Below are 13,988 nucleotides of genomic sequence, written 5' to 3'. Positions count from 1 at the left end.
ATCGAATTCCAGTCCTCCATGACTATTAAATTTTCGTCTCCCTTAACTATCTGAATAATTTCTTTTATCGCATCACATATTTCTTCAATCTCTTCGTCATCTAGGAAGCTAGTTGGCATATAAACTTGTACTACATGGTTGGTGTGGGCTTCGTGTCTATCTTTGCTACAATAATGCGTTCACTATGCTGTTCATAGTAGCTTATTCCCGTTCCTATTTTTTTAACCATTATTAAAACAACTCCTGCATTACCCCTACTTGGTTTGGTATTTATGACCCTGTATTCACCTGATCAGAAGTATTGTTCCTCCTGCCACCGAACTTCACTAACTCTTACTATATCTAACTGTAACCTATCCATTTCTCTTTTTAAATTTTCTAAACAACCTGCCTGATTAAGGGATCTGACATTCCACGCTGCGATCCGTAGAACGCCCGTTTTTTTTTTTTTCTCTCCTGATAATGACGTCCTCCTGAGTAGTCCCCGCCCAGAGATCCGAATGGGGGACTATTTTATCTTCGGAATATTTTACCCAAGAGGACGCCATTATCATGTAACCATACAGTAAAGTTGCATGCCCTCGGGAAAAATTACGGCTGTAGTTTACCCTTGCCTTCAGCCGTTCGTAGTACCAGCACAGCAAGGACTTTTGGTTGATGTTACAAGGCCAGATCAGTCAATCATCAAGACTGTTGCCCCTGCAACGACGGAAAAGACTGCTGCCCCTCTTCAGTAACCACTTGTTTGTCTGGCCTGTCAGCAGATAACCGGTTGCACATACGGTATGGATATCTGTATCGCAGAGGCACGTAAGTCTTCCCACCAACGGCAAAGTCCATGGTTCATGGGGGGTTGTCACTGTATCTCAACGATATTGTCGTGTCTGCTTGCATGTCTGATGAACAATTGCAAAACCTTCGAGCTCTCTTCCAGGTGTTGTCTGACGCAGGGTTGAAGTGTAATAAGGACAAGTGTACGTTCTTTGTCTGAACTGGGCCGGCTGGAGTGACCGAGCGCTTCTAGGCGCTACAGTCTGGAACCACGCAACCGCTACGGACGCAGGTTCGAATCCTGCCTCGGGCATGGATGTGTGTGACGTCCTTAGGTTGTTAGGTTTAAGTAGTTCTAAGTTCTAGGGGACTGATGACCTCAGCAGTTAAGTCCCATAGTGCTCAGAGCCATTTGAACCATTGTCTGAACTTGAGTACCTGGGTTATGTCATCAATTCACAGGGTGATCAACCCCTCCAATCGTACATGCAGTCCACCTGATAACTTCCACCCGCCGCAGTGTACGCCAGTTGCAATCTGTGCTGGGCAAATTAATGTATTATCCGTTTCAATCTGACTGCCGCTCAAATTTCAGTACCCTTGCCTCGGTGTCGCAGAAAGAATGTTCCTTTTGTTTGGCCACAGGATTGTCAGGATGCCTTTCAAAATTTGAAAGATGGGTTGCTTCATGAGCGTTGTCTTGCACATTTTGACCCAAAAAAAATCTGTTGTTGGTAGCTGTCGATGCCTCTTCTCAATGCTCTGGGGCCATTTTGTTCCACAGATATGGGCCTTACGACCGTCCGTTTGCCTTTGCTTCAATACTGTTGACAGATGATCGGATCTACTCTCAAATTGAATAAGAAGCTCTTGCCATAGTATATGGCATAGCAAAATTGCGTCAGAACTTGTTTGGTCTCAAATTTTCCCTGGCGGCAGACCACACGCCTCTGCAGACCTTGTTTAGTCCATCCAAGACTGTTATGCAGCGTACTGCACAGAAGATGCATCGATAGGCTCTCTTTTTTTTATCTAATTATCAATAAATACGAAATTTTGTATCAGCCCACGGCTAACGCCGACATACTCTGCTGTCTTCCTGTTGGGTCTGATTCTGATTTTGATACTTCGACTGCTTCTTGTTTCTTGGATGTTCAGGACTCAGATACGGCGCAGGTTTTTCCTCTTAACTATCTCCAATTTCCTCCTGCCAAGGTCTCTGACCCTGACTTGCGTATTTTGTTGGTGACGTTCGGCACATCAAATCCAAAACTCTTTGGATCGCCACTAGTTTGCTTGCCAGCACGATCTCACGGTCCACCAGGGTGTGATTTTGTTGTGCACAAGAGACACGGCCTGGTCGAGTGTGTTGATTCAAAAAATGGCTCTGAGCACCATGGGACTCAGCTTCTGAGGTCATTAGTCCCCATTCACAATATACACTCCTGGAAATTGAAATAAGAACACCGTGAATTCATTGTCCCAGGAAGGGGAAACTTTATTGACACATTCCTGGGGTCAGATACATCACATGATCACACTGACAGAACCACAGGCACATAGACACAGGCAACAGAGCATGCACAATGTCGGCACTAGTACAGTGTATATCCACCTTTCGCAGCAATGCAGGCTGCTATTCTCCCATGGAGACGATCGTAGAGATGCTGGATGTAGTCCTGTGGAACGGCTTGCCATGCCATTTCCACCTGGCGCCTCAGTTGGACCAGCGTTCGTGCTGGACGTGCAGACCGCGTGAGACGACGCTTCATCCAGTCCCAAACATGCTCAATGGGGGACAGATCCGGAGATCTTGCTGGCCAGGGTAGTTGACTTACACCTTCTAGAGCACGTTGGGTGGCACGGGATACATGCGGACGTGCATTGTCCTGTTGGAACAGCAAGTTCCCTTGCCGGTCTAGGAATGGTAGAACGATGGGTTCGATGACGGTTTGGATGTACCGGGCACTATTCAGTGTCCCCTCGACGATCACCAGTGGTGTACGGCCAGTGTAGGAGATCGCTCCCCACACCATGATGCCGGGTGTTGGCCCTGTGTGCCTCGGTCGTATGCAGTCCTGATTGTGGCGCTTACCTGCACGGCGCCAAACACGCATACGACCATCATTGGCACCAAGACGGAAGCGACTCTCATCGCTGAAGACGACACGTCTCCATTCGTCCCTCCATTCACGCCTGTCGCGACACCACTGGAGGCGGGCTGCACGATGTTGGGGCGTGAGCGGAAGACGGCCTAACGGTGTGCGGGACCGTAGCCCAGCTTCATGGAGACGGTTGCGAATGGTCCTCGCCGATACCCCAGGAGCAACAGTGTCCCTAATTTGCTGGGAAGTGGCGGTGCGGTCCCCTACGGCACTGCGTAGGATCCTACGGTCTTGGCGTGCATCCGTGCGTCGCTGCGGTCCGGTCCCAGGTCGACGGGCACGTGCACCTTCCGCCGACCACTGGCGACAACATCGATGTACTGTGGAGACCTCACGCCCCACGTGTTGAGCAATTCGGCGGTACGTCCACCCGGCCTCCCGCATGCCCACTATACGCCCTCGCTCAAAGTCCGTCAACTGCACATACGGCTCACGTCCACGCTGTCGCGGCATGCTACCAGTGTTAAAGACTGTGATGGAGCTCCGTATGCCACGGCAAACTGGCTGACACTGACGGCGGCGGTGCACAAATGCTGCGCAGCTAGCGCCATTCGACGGCCAACACCGCGGTTCCTGGTGTGTCCGCTGTGCCGTGCGTGTGATCATTGCTTGTACAGCCCTCTCGCAGTGTCCGGAACAAGTATGGTGGGTCTGACACACCGGTGTCAATGTGTTCTTTTTTCCATTTCCAGGAGTGTACATAAATGACCTTGTGGATAACATCGTTAGTTCACTGAGGCTTCTTGCGGATGATGTTGTGGTACATCGAGAGGTTGTAACAATGGAAAATTGTACTGAAATGCAGGAGGATCTGCAGCTAATTGACGCATGGTGCAGGGAATGGCAATTCAATCTCAATGTAGACAAGTGTAATGTGCTGCGAATACATAGAAAGAAAGATCCCTTATCATTTAGCTACAGTATAGCAGGTCACCAACCGGAAGCAGTTAATTACATAAATTATCTGGGATTAAGCATTAAGAGTGATTTAAAATGGAATGATCATATAAAGTTGATCGTCGGTAAAGCAGATGCCAGACTGAGATTCATTGGAAGAATCTTACGGAAATGCAATCTGAAAACAAAGGAAGTAGGTTACAGTACACTTGTTCGCCCACTGTTTGAATATTGCTCACCACTGTGGGATCCGTATAAGATAGGGTTGATAGAAGAGATAGAGAAGATCCAACGGAGAGCAGCGCGCTTCGTTACGGGATCATTTAGTAATCGCGAAAGCGTTACGGAGATGATAGATAAACTCCAGTGGAAGACTGCAGGAGAGACGCTCAGTAGCTCGGTACGGGCTTTTGTTGAAGTTTCGAGAACATACCTTCACCGAGGAGTCAAGCAGTATATTGCTCCCTCCTACGTATATCTCGCGAAGAGACCATGAGGATAAAATGAGAGATTAGAGCCCACACAGAGGCATACCGACAATCATTCTTTCCACGAACAATACGTGACTGGAATAGAAGGGAGAACCGATAGAGGTACTCAAGGTACCCTCCGCCACACACCGTCAGGTGGCTTGCGGAGTGTGGATGTAGATGTAGATGTAGATGTAGATGTAGATGCTGCTGCTACCGCCCTTGTTCATTCACTATCTGCTACATCCTGCTTTCCTCCCCGTCATTGTTATGGTACTCGTTCGTCTCTTTGACCGCGCAGGGATTTGGGGAGAGGGATATGGTGTCATCGTAAGATACCAATCATCCGCTGACTGTTTAAAGCCCGCCAGCACCCGAGGATTGGCGCCAGGGTGGCAGTATATACAAATCAGGCACCGCAACAGCCCTCTCCGTCCCTATCACTGGCATAAAGCACGCTGACGACAGCACTAGAGGAGAGGGGGCAGTTCATCAAGTTTGATAGCTCAGCTCCACGAGACGGCGACTGCTCACGTCATAGTTAATTAGATCTGCGACAACCAGCGCAGCTAGAAAGTTAGCTTTGTGTTGAGTTGACAAGACTTTATCCAGAGATTGGAAATGTTTGTACGTCTGCATGACTGCTTTTCAAAAGATAAGTAAATGTGTTTGATTATTCAATTACAGCACTTTCTATTGATATTTTGTAGTGTGCCCATCTACCCTGGTCCTGCTTCCTAGACTATGAATTACTGTTGTGACGACCCGAGATACAACATATTACTACACGCATTCAAAAGATGTACTCAGTAGTAGTCATCAAAAAGGAAAGCATAGTTGTATTCAAAACTGCGTTATTTGCTATTGAATGGTAACAAATATTTGAAGATTTGAGACCGAGTGGATCCTTTAACTGCATGCTCCTGACCTTTAGAGCTAAATATAATTAAATGTCGCTATTGAAACACTAGGTAACTGACCACCCCAAACAGGAAACAAGCTGTACAGCAAACTAGCTTGTGACACCAAAATGATCAAATATTTTTCAGCATTTAAAACAGCTGTTAATGTCTACCTACTCCATAACTGTTATTATAGTATAGCTGAGTATCTAGCAGGTTGAAAGCCTAAATATGTACGTTATTATTGTAATAAGACAGGATTGCGCAAAATAAACGTAGAGAATTGCATTGCGTAGTAGAAGTGGAGGGGAGCAGTCAATCACCCCCAATTTCCCCCCCCCCCCCCCCCTTAAGCACTGTTATTCTATCGGTTAGAGCACGCAGTTGCAGTAACAATGACGCAGTGGACCGTTCAGCATCGTGTTTTTACAGCTGAACGTATTTCAAAAGTAATGAATCTGTTACCACTGGTCAATGGCTGTTCCGTATACAGTTCAATGTTGAGGGTAATCCTTCAATACCGTGCGAGATGGCACAGTGGTTAGCACACTGGACTCGCATTCGGGAGGACAATGGTTCAATCCCGCGTCCGGCCATCCTGATTTAGGTTTTCCGTGATTTCCCTAAATCGCTCCAGGCAAATGCCAGAATGATTCCTTTGAAAGGGCACGGTTGACTTCCTTCCCCATCCTTCCGTCATCCGATGAGACCGATGACCTCGCTGTTTGGTCTCTTCTCCCAAAACAACAATCTTTCAATACCTGAACGCAACACAGTACTTGCGTTGGGTTAATTCTTTTCGCACAGCTGAATCACTTATGAAAAGAAGTCGATTGGTCGCCCTTGTAGAGCGCGAACTCGGGAAAATGCTGACAGAGTAAGAGCGTCTGTTCTACAAAGCCCTCGCTGCTCCTCTAGGCGGCGTGCTCCTAGTTTCGGCATGTCTCGGCGCCTGCTGCAGTGCATCCTGAACTGTGAGTGACATTTCCAGCCTTATAAAATTATGAACGTACAGGAGCTGCATGAACGTGATTTTGATTGAACGGAGATTGTTCTGTGAGAGAATGCTTGATATTCGTGCTACTGATGATGTGTTGTTAATGTTGAGCTGTGAAACTCTTTTTACGCTTAGATGGTTTTGTAAATAAGCAAAACTGTCGCTGCTGGGCAGTAGGCAACGCAAAAGAATTTTAATGTTATGTTGTAATGCTCCCCAATTTTTTGCCGCCACAACTTGAAGCTTTGTGGACCAACATGATAGAAACGTGGTCCCAACAAGATGGAGCCGTAGTCCACGCTCGCAAAGTCTATCGGTTGCGACTTCTTCTTATGGGGTCATTTGAAATGCGAAGTTTACTGCTGCAAACATAGTTCATTCAACAATCTGAAAATCGAAATACGTGAAGAAATTGTTGCTATTTTACGGCACAGTTTGTCAAAAGTTATGTGGAACATCAAAGAAAAACTTTTACATTGATCATCCAGAACATTATGACCACCCATCTAATAGCAGGTATGTCCTCGTTTGGCAAGGATAACAACGGCAACGCGTTCGTGGCATGGAAGCAGTGAGGCCTTGGTAGGTCACTGGAGGGACTTGGCACCACATCTGCACACACAAGTCACCTAATTCCCATAATTTCCGGGGAGGGAGGCATGAGCTCTGATGCCACGTTCAGTCACATCCCAGAAGTGTTCGATCGGGTTCAGATCTGGCAAGCTGTGGACGAGCACATCAGTTAGAACTCACCACTGTGTTCCTTGAACCACTCCATCACACTCCTGGCCTTGTGACATGGAGCATTATCTTGTTGAAAAATACCTCTCCCGTCTGGAAACATGTTCGCTATGAAGGGGTGTAAGTGGTCTGCAACCAGTGCACGATACTCCTTGGCCATCATGGAGCTTTGCACGAGCTCCAATAGACCCATGGATGCCCACGTGCCATGCCATCAGCATGATGAAAAAGGTATCAGGATTCATCAGATCATGCAACGCTCTGTCACTGTGCCAATATAAATATAAAACGTATTTATACTAATGCAACCTGTAGGATACACTATTTAAGAATTGCAATTAAGTTTTTAAAGATAGTGTCCGAAAGATGGCGCCCTTCTTCCAGCACACACATTACACTGCTCAGACAGACCATTATGACCACCGACCTACTATCGATATGAACCCATCCAGGCAATAACAGCGTTACCTGGCGAGGAATGACTGCTATTCAGACGCACGCACGGTGCATGTAGTATCGGTGAGCGTACTGTTCGCATGTAGAATGGGGAAGGCGCGTGGTCTACCTGCGTTTGACCGAGGACAGATTGTGATGGCTCAGAAGCTCGGCATGAGTATTTTGTAAACTGCACGACTTGTCGGGTGTTCAAGGAGCGCTGTAGTGAGTGACTTCAACACGTGGCAAAACCAAGGTGAAACCAGTCCAGACGTCGTGGGGTTGGCGGCCACCCCTCATTACAGATGTCGGACGTCGTAGGTTTGGCAGGCTGATAAATAGGGCAGGCGGCGAACTGTGGCGGAACTAACAGCAGACTTTAATGATGGGTAAAGTAAAGGTTTGTCTGAACACACGATGCAAAGAAAACTCCTAACAATGGGCCTCCACAGCCGACGACCCATGCATGTGCCAATGTTAACACCATGACATCGGACACTACGACTTGAAATGGGTACCTTGTACATTGTACATTGTACGCAAGTACCCAAACCTTGACGACAAGCACTGGAAGGTACGCACGCTCGTTGAGAGAACCACAAGCGCGGCATGAACTGCACGAATGTTACGGTTTCATCTGGCAACCGATTTTTTTTTCTTTCTTTCTTTTAGTGCAAGATCTATGGTTAGGTTACCAATTTTTCATTGACACCAAATCGAATAATAGAATGTGACGGTGCAAACCCCCGTTACTAGATGAATAGGTCTAGTATGCAAGGATTGTGTTGTGGAGAGCGAGCGCACAACATGGTGCACCATTCACGGAAGCGTGTGGCGCGCCCGCGCGAGATTTGCAACGTGTCGGTGGGATGCCTCCGCCGCCAGGCAGCCACGTGGCCCGCAGCTTGGGGCATCGTTTGGTTTTTCGCGCATTACGCGAAAACTATGTAACTTACGGTGAAGAGTGATGCGGCAGTGGATTGTGGTCAGCACCTTCTGCAAGACTGATCTTTATTTTAAGTCACGAGACGCAAAAGTTATAGTAACTTGAAAATTCCTTAATATCACGAATACTGAAAAATTAATAAAAATAGTAAATAACAACTTACAGAGATGAGCAAGGGCTCATTAAAATCGTCTCGCCATAGCGAACTGAGTGCCGTAGTCATATGTTAAGATTCATAAATAATTAAGCTCGTAAAGAGCAATAAACGAAGTTTGATGGGAAATTGTTTATAAAATTCCATAGAAAATTCAAGACGTAAAGAACGGTACTATATGATATTTTGAGTGGCATCACACGTATTTTAAACTAGTTAAGTTATATTATTCACTTAGCTTGCAATAGTTTTCATTGTTTGCGAATTACTATTAACATTTATCGCCCATAATTAATTAATTATTACATATATGAAGATTTTGAGCAGTGCAATGTGTAGATCGCTATAGATTACATCTAAAAACAGTGCTATATGCAGTTCTATGTTAAAACTTTGGAGCACAGATGTAAACAAACAAATTTGCGCTAAGTGGCGAAATTTTGCAAAAAAACTAAAACTTGATTTACGGGCGATAGAATAATCCTAGAAATTAATATAACATGGTAAATAGGATGTACTTTTTAGCGCGGTTCCGATGGTGTACTTATTTCTGTTGAGGGATGTATGTGTCAAAATTTGTAACCTTAACCCATTTCTGCCTAGCGTAACATATATGTCACGGAACAGCCTGTCATTGTTTTCTCTCGTTGGCAACAATGCCTGCGTTTGGAGTGGCTATTGTTGTATGGCTTTCAGATAAGGAGGCTTTGTTGTTCATGTTTAGGTAGGATTCAGTCAGTTGAAAGCATTAAGTGGTCAGTGACTGGTGCTTCAAGTACGCCAGACTTTGAGTGAGATTATGTCTTGGAATAGGAACTAAGTATCATTTTTATCGCAAATTATAATACAATTTGTTTAAATTATGGTTGATTATAATGTTAAAAGTACTGAAATTTATGTTAATGGTTATCTACAAAATGCAATTCCTATTTTTGTGGCTCCAAATACAGTTTTAATTTTGTGTTGCATGTATGTCAATCTAGGCAAAATAGTGAAAATAACGATTCGTTCTCTTTAGAGGTCTATCTCTCCATGAGATCCTGGCTATTCTTGAAGGGTAGGAAGAAGATGCAACAGATACATTGATTGGATCTCCTGAAGCTAATGTGGATTCGGATGAAGATTCTGGGGAAGAAAATGGGGGAGTAAACGTCGATAATCTTGGACCAAGGCAACTCCAGGCTGGTGCAGAAGTGGTTTTAGCAAGTAAAAACAGGTTAGGTAGTGAACCTGAGATTAATTTCTCTCCTGATGATAAACCAGATGAACAGGAAAAGTCACAGATCTTAAAAACTGTAATCAGAGATTGGAAAAAAGACGATCTGCGTAGTGTTAATTCTGTATTTCCTGAGAGTGATTATAGTAAATACAGAAACTTGTCTCCAGTTCAGTGCTTCGAATTATTTTGGAACGACGAAGTAATAGAATTTCTTCTCACCGAATCGACGAAGTGTGCTTTGCTCAAGAACTTCTCAGATCCAAAAATAATATATGAAGAGATAATAGGTTTTCCAGGAATTCTAATTCTTTCTGGCTGTAATCCTTTACCTAGCAGAAGATATTACTGGGTTTCTGGATTGTACATGAAAAATGAAATGGTCCACAGCACGATGAGAAGGGACTGGTTTGAAACAATTATGAGGTTCATTCACTCGTCTGACAACACAAAAATAGATGAAACTTCCTGGCAGATTAAAACTGTGTGCCGGACCGAGACTCGAACTCGGGACCTTTGCCTTTCGCGGGCAAGTGCTCTACCAACTGAGCTACCCAAGCACGACTCACGCCCCGTCCTCACAGCTTTAATACCGCCAGTACCTCGTCTCCTACCCTCCAACCTTCACAGCTCTCCTGCGAACATTGCAGAACTAGCACTCCTGGAAGAAAGGATTTTCATTCTACAAATGTAGATGCTAATGATAGAATGTGGAAACTGCGTCCATTAATAAATATGCTAAGGAAAAAGTTTGCTCTCCACTTTCACCCTGAGCAAGATTTGTCTTACGATGAGAGCATGATAAAGTATTTTGGCAGACATGGATGTAAACAGTTTCTGAAAGGTAAACCCATTAGATATGGGTACAAAGCATGGTGTCTAAACACAACCATGGGTTATCTAGTGGACATTCAAATATACCAAGGAGCTAATCCTCAGAGGAACGAAAAATATGAGAAAGCATTTGGAAAATGTGCTGCTCCTTTGATTCAAATGATCGATTCTCTTCCTGAAAAGAACAAACATCTTCCATACAGGTTTTATTTTGACAACCTGTTTACATCACAAACATTGTTGATTTACCTGAAGCAACGAGGTTTTGGTGCAACTGGGACTATTCACGAAAATCGTCTGCCTAAAGAGTGTCATCTCATACCTTCTAACACTATGTTAGATTTTGATTACAAGAGCAGCAAGGAAAGTGGAATAATCGTTGCCAGAGGGCTACAGTAACAATTGCTTCCACAAGCCATGGTATCAGTCCAGTCAGCACCGTTGCCCGATACTCTTAGACAAGAGAAGAAAATAATACTTGTACCTCGACCTAATGTAATTGGAAAATACAACAAAAATATGGGAGGAACTGACCGAATGGATGAAAATGTAGCGTTATATAGAGTGAGTATCAGAGGAAAGAAATGGTGGTGGCCAATTTTTACATGGCTTCTAGATATCTCTATACATAATGGGTGGATTCTTCATAGAAAGACTGGTATAAATATGTCTTAGCTGCACTTTCGGCGCTATACTGTGAAATGTTACCTGACTTCCAATGCTGCACAACCAAGAGGTCCTGGACGCCCTGCAGGTAATTCAAACCAAGGCACAGTGATATTAGATATGATGAAACAAATCATCTGGTAACCATGGTGCCACAGAAAAAAAGAAGATGCTGTGCTGCGGAAAACTGCAAAGGAACCCCAAGAACAATGTGCTGCAAATGTGATGTTGGTTTGTGCATAGAATGTTTTGTGCCAGATCGCAGAAAGTGAGTGAAAAAGAGGTGAGCGCCTGGGTGGCGGAGTTGGCCGGTGGGTGGCGAGCGAGCCCCACTTGTGGTGGCCCATGTGGTCGTTTGAGTAAGAATTTTTCGTGCCGATTTATTTCGACAAAGAGTACTGTTTAATAGTGCAAGTGTGCAAGCATATATTTGGTGAACTGGAAGTGCTATGATAATTTGTGTGAGTACGAATTACGAGGCATACATAGACGTAAGTGAACATGTGGCGATGTGTGATCTCGCGCCAAAACTGCTAGAACAAAGAGGACAGTGGGACTTGTGGTTTTGTTCGAGTTGACTGAGTAACTTTCGATTATAGCAGCCTACATTACTGCTATTGGGGGCTCGGAGTAAAATTATTATTAAAGTAAAACTGTAAACCGTCTCACCAGTGCTAATTTCATTGTATGAAAGAAAAGGACGATGCCAATAAATAGTGATGATAAAAACTTAATTGCACTGTGTCGTGAAAAATGATTTTGCTATAAAAATCGCCTAATTTTTGTTCCATAGCATAAACTGTACTCATGTCTGAGTGAAATTAATTCAAAAACTATAACTAATGCGTGGGTGTGGAACAGTGTACTAATGCACCAAGTGTGGAAATCATCCCTTGAGACTTACGTGAGAGCCAAAATTTGCACTAACATTTTTAACGAACATTTGTATACGCACATTCATGTGAACTCTTCAACCGCACTTATTTTCCGCCCCGTCGCAAGAGTGATCCCTAAGATCACGAATACATGCCCCATAGAGACTTTGGTTCTTGTGGCAATAGCCAACGATATGAAGATTTCAACATGCAAGGAGAAGACGTTGACCTCGCACTTCTGCAGTGGCAGGCTTGGGGGGGTCCTATAATTGGCACAAATTTCTTTCAACAGCTTCACTTAATGCCTGATCTCGTTAATCAGAACATAGTGCAAGTGCCTGCTGTGTCTTCGTTTCATCGTTTACCTTCCACAGCATGCCGCGTGATGTGCAATGATGTCCGGGTGTCTTGCAACTGCACCTGTTCGACAAGAGTCTCCACCACACCCAAAACAATGCGGAGTGAACACACATGTGTTACACGAGAAAAACTCAATATCTCGTGTGCTCGTACACGCTGTACCAGGATCTTACTTATCTGGAGAAGCTGTCGACCTGGATAAACACGTACCATTCACTGAAAGCCACCCTCAAAGCTACCAAAACTAATTATAACAAGGTACAGAGAACAATAGAGACATTGTTGTTGTTGTTATGGTCTTCAGTCCTGAGACTGGTTTGATGCAGCTCTCCATGCTACCCTATCCTGGGCAAGCTTCTTCATCTCCCAGTACTTACTGCAACCTACGTCCTTCTGAATCTGCTTAGTTTATTCATTTCTTGGTCTCCCTCTATGATTTTTACCCTCCACGCTGCCGTCCAATGCTAAATTTGTGATCCCTTGATGCCCCAGAACATGTCCTACCTACCGGTCCCTTCTTCTTGTCAAGTTGTGCCACAAATTCTTCTTCTCCCCAATTCTATTCAATACCTCCTCATTAGTTATGTGATCTACGCATCTAATCTTCAGCATTCTTCTGTAGCACCACATTTTGAAAGCTTCTATTCTCTTCTTGTCCAAACTATTTATCGTCCATGTTTCACTTCCATACATGGCTACACTCCATACAAATACTTTCAGAAACGACTTCCTGACACTTAAATTTACACTCGATGTTAACAAATTTCTCTTCTTCAGAAACGCTTTCCTTGCCATACCCAGTCTACATTTTACACGAGGAGAATGTGTCCCTTCGATCATTGTTGTCTGATCCTTATAAAGAACTGGAAGGTACTACATGAGAGTGGCAGCATTTGCGCCACACCAACGGTATGCATGAGCAACTCAATAAGGATATGAAGGTGAAATCTACTAAGATCACTTCAGCATCTGATGACAGCTTTTTTCCAGAGCTGCTACAGGAATTCCTCGCAACCAATGACTGTTTCAGTGGGTAAAACATGCCATTATTCTATGCGGTATCACATTCAGACTATGATGGCACAACCTGTCACTGCACGACATTGAGGGCTGCCACCGGACAAGTTTGGGTGTTCGCCAACACATATGGTATGCAAGAAAGACAGTCGTTGGAGACTGTGTGGAGATTGTAGGGCTTTAAACGCCAGCACCATCCTTTATAGATACCCTGTACCGAATGTAGCGGATTTCAACAGCAATGGGAGTCTGCCCATTTTGTGTGTTAATGACTGTGCAAAGGCTTTTTCACAAATTCCGACGGTCACGGCAGATAGGCATAAGACAGCTGTCATGACAGATTTCGGTTTGTCTGAGTTTAATCCAGTGACTTTCGGTCTCAGAAATGCAGCAGCACTTTTTGCATGAAGTGCTCAGAGGATTATCACTTACAATCTGCTAGATAGACAACATTTTAGTATTTTATGAGACAAGGTAGCAACACACAAAACATTTGTGAACTCTATTTCAATGTTTAGAAGAGTACGGCATTCTAATTAACA

The sequence above is a fragment of the Schistocerca serialis genome, chromosome 3 (assembly GCF_023864345.2).
Source record: "Schistocerca serialis cubense isolate TAMUIC-IGC-003099 chromosome 3, iqSchSeri2.2, whole genome shotgun sequence".
NCBI lineage: Eukaryota > Metazoa > Arthropoda > Insecta > Orthoptera > Acrididae > Schistocerca > Schistocerca serialis.
Note: the sequence above shows the minus strand (reverse complement) of the source record.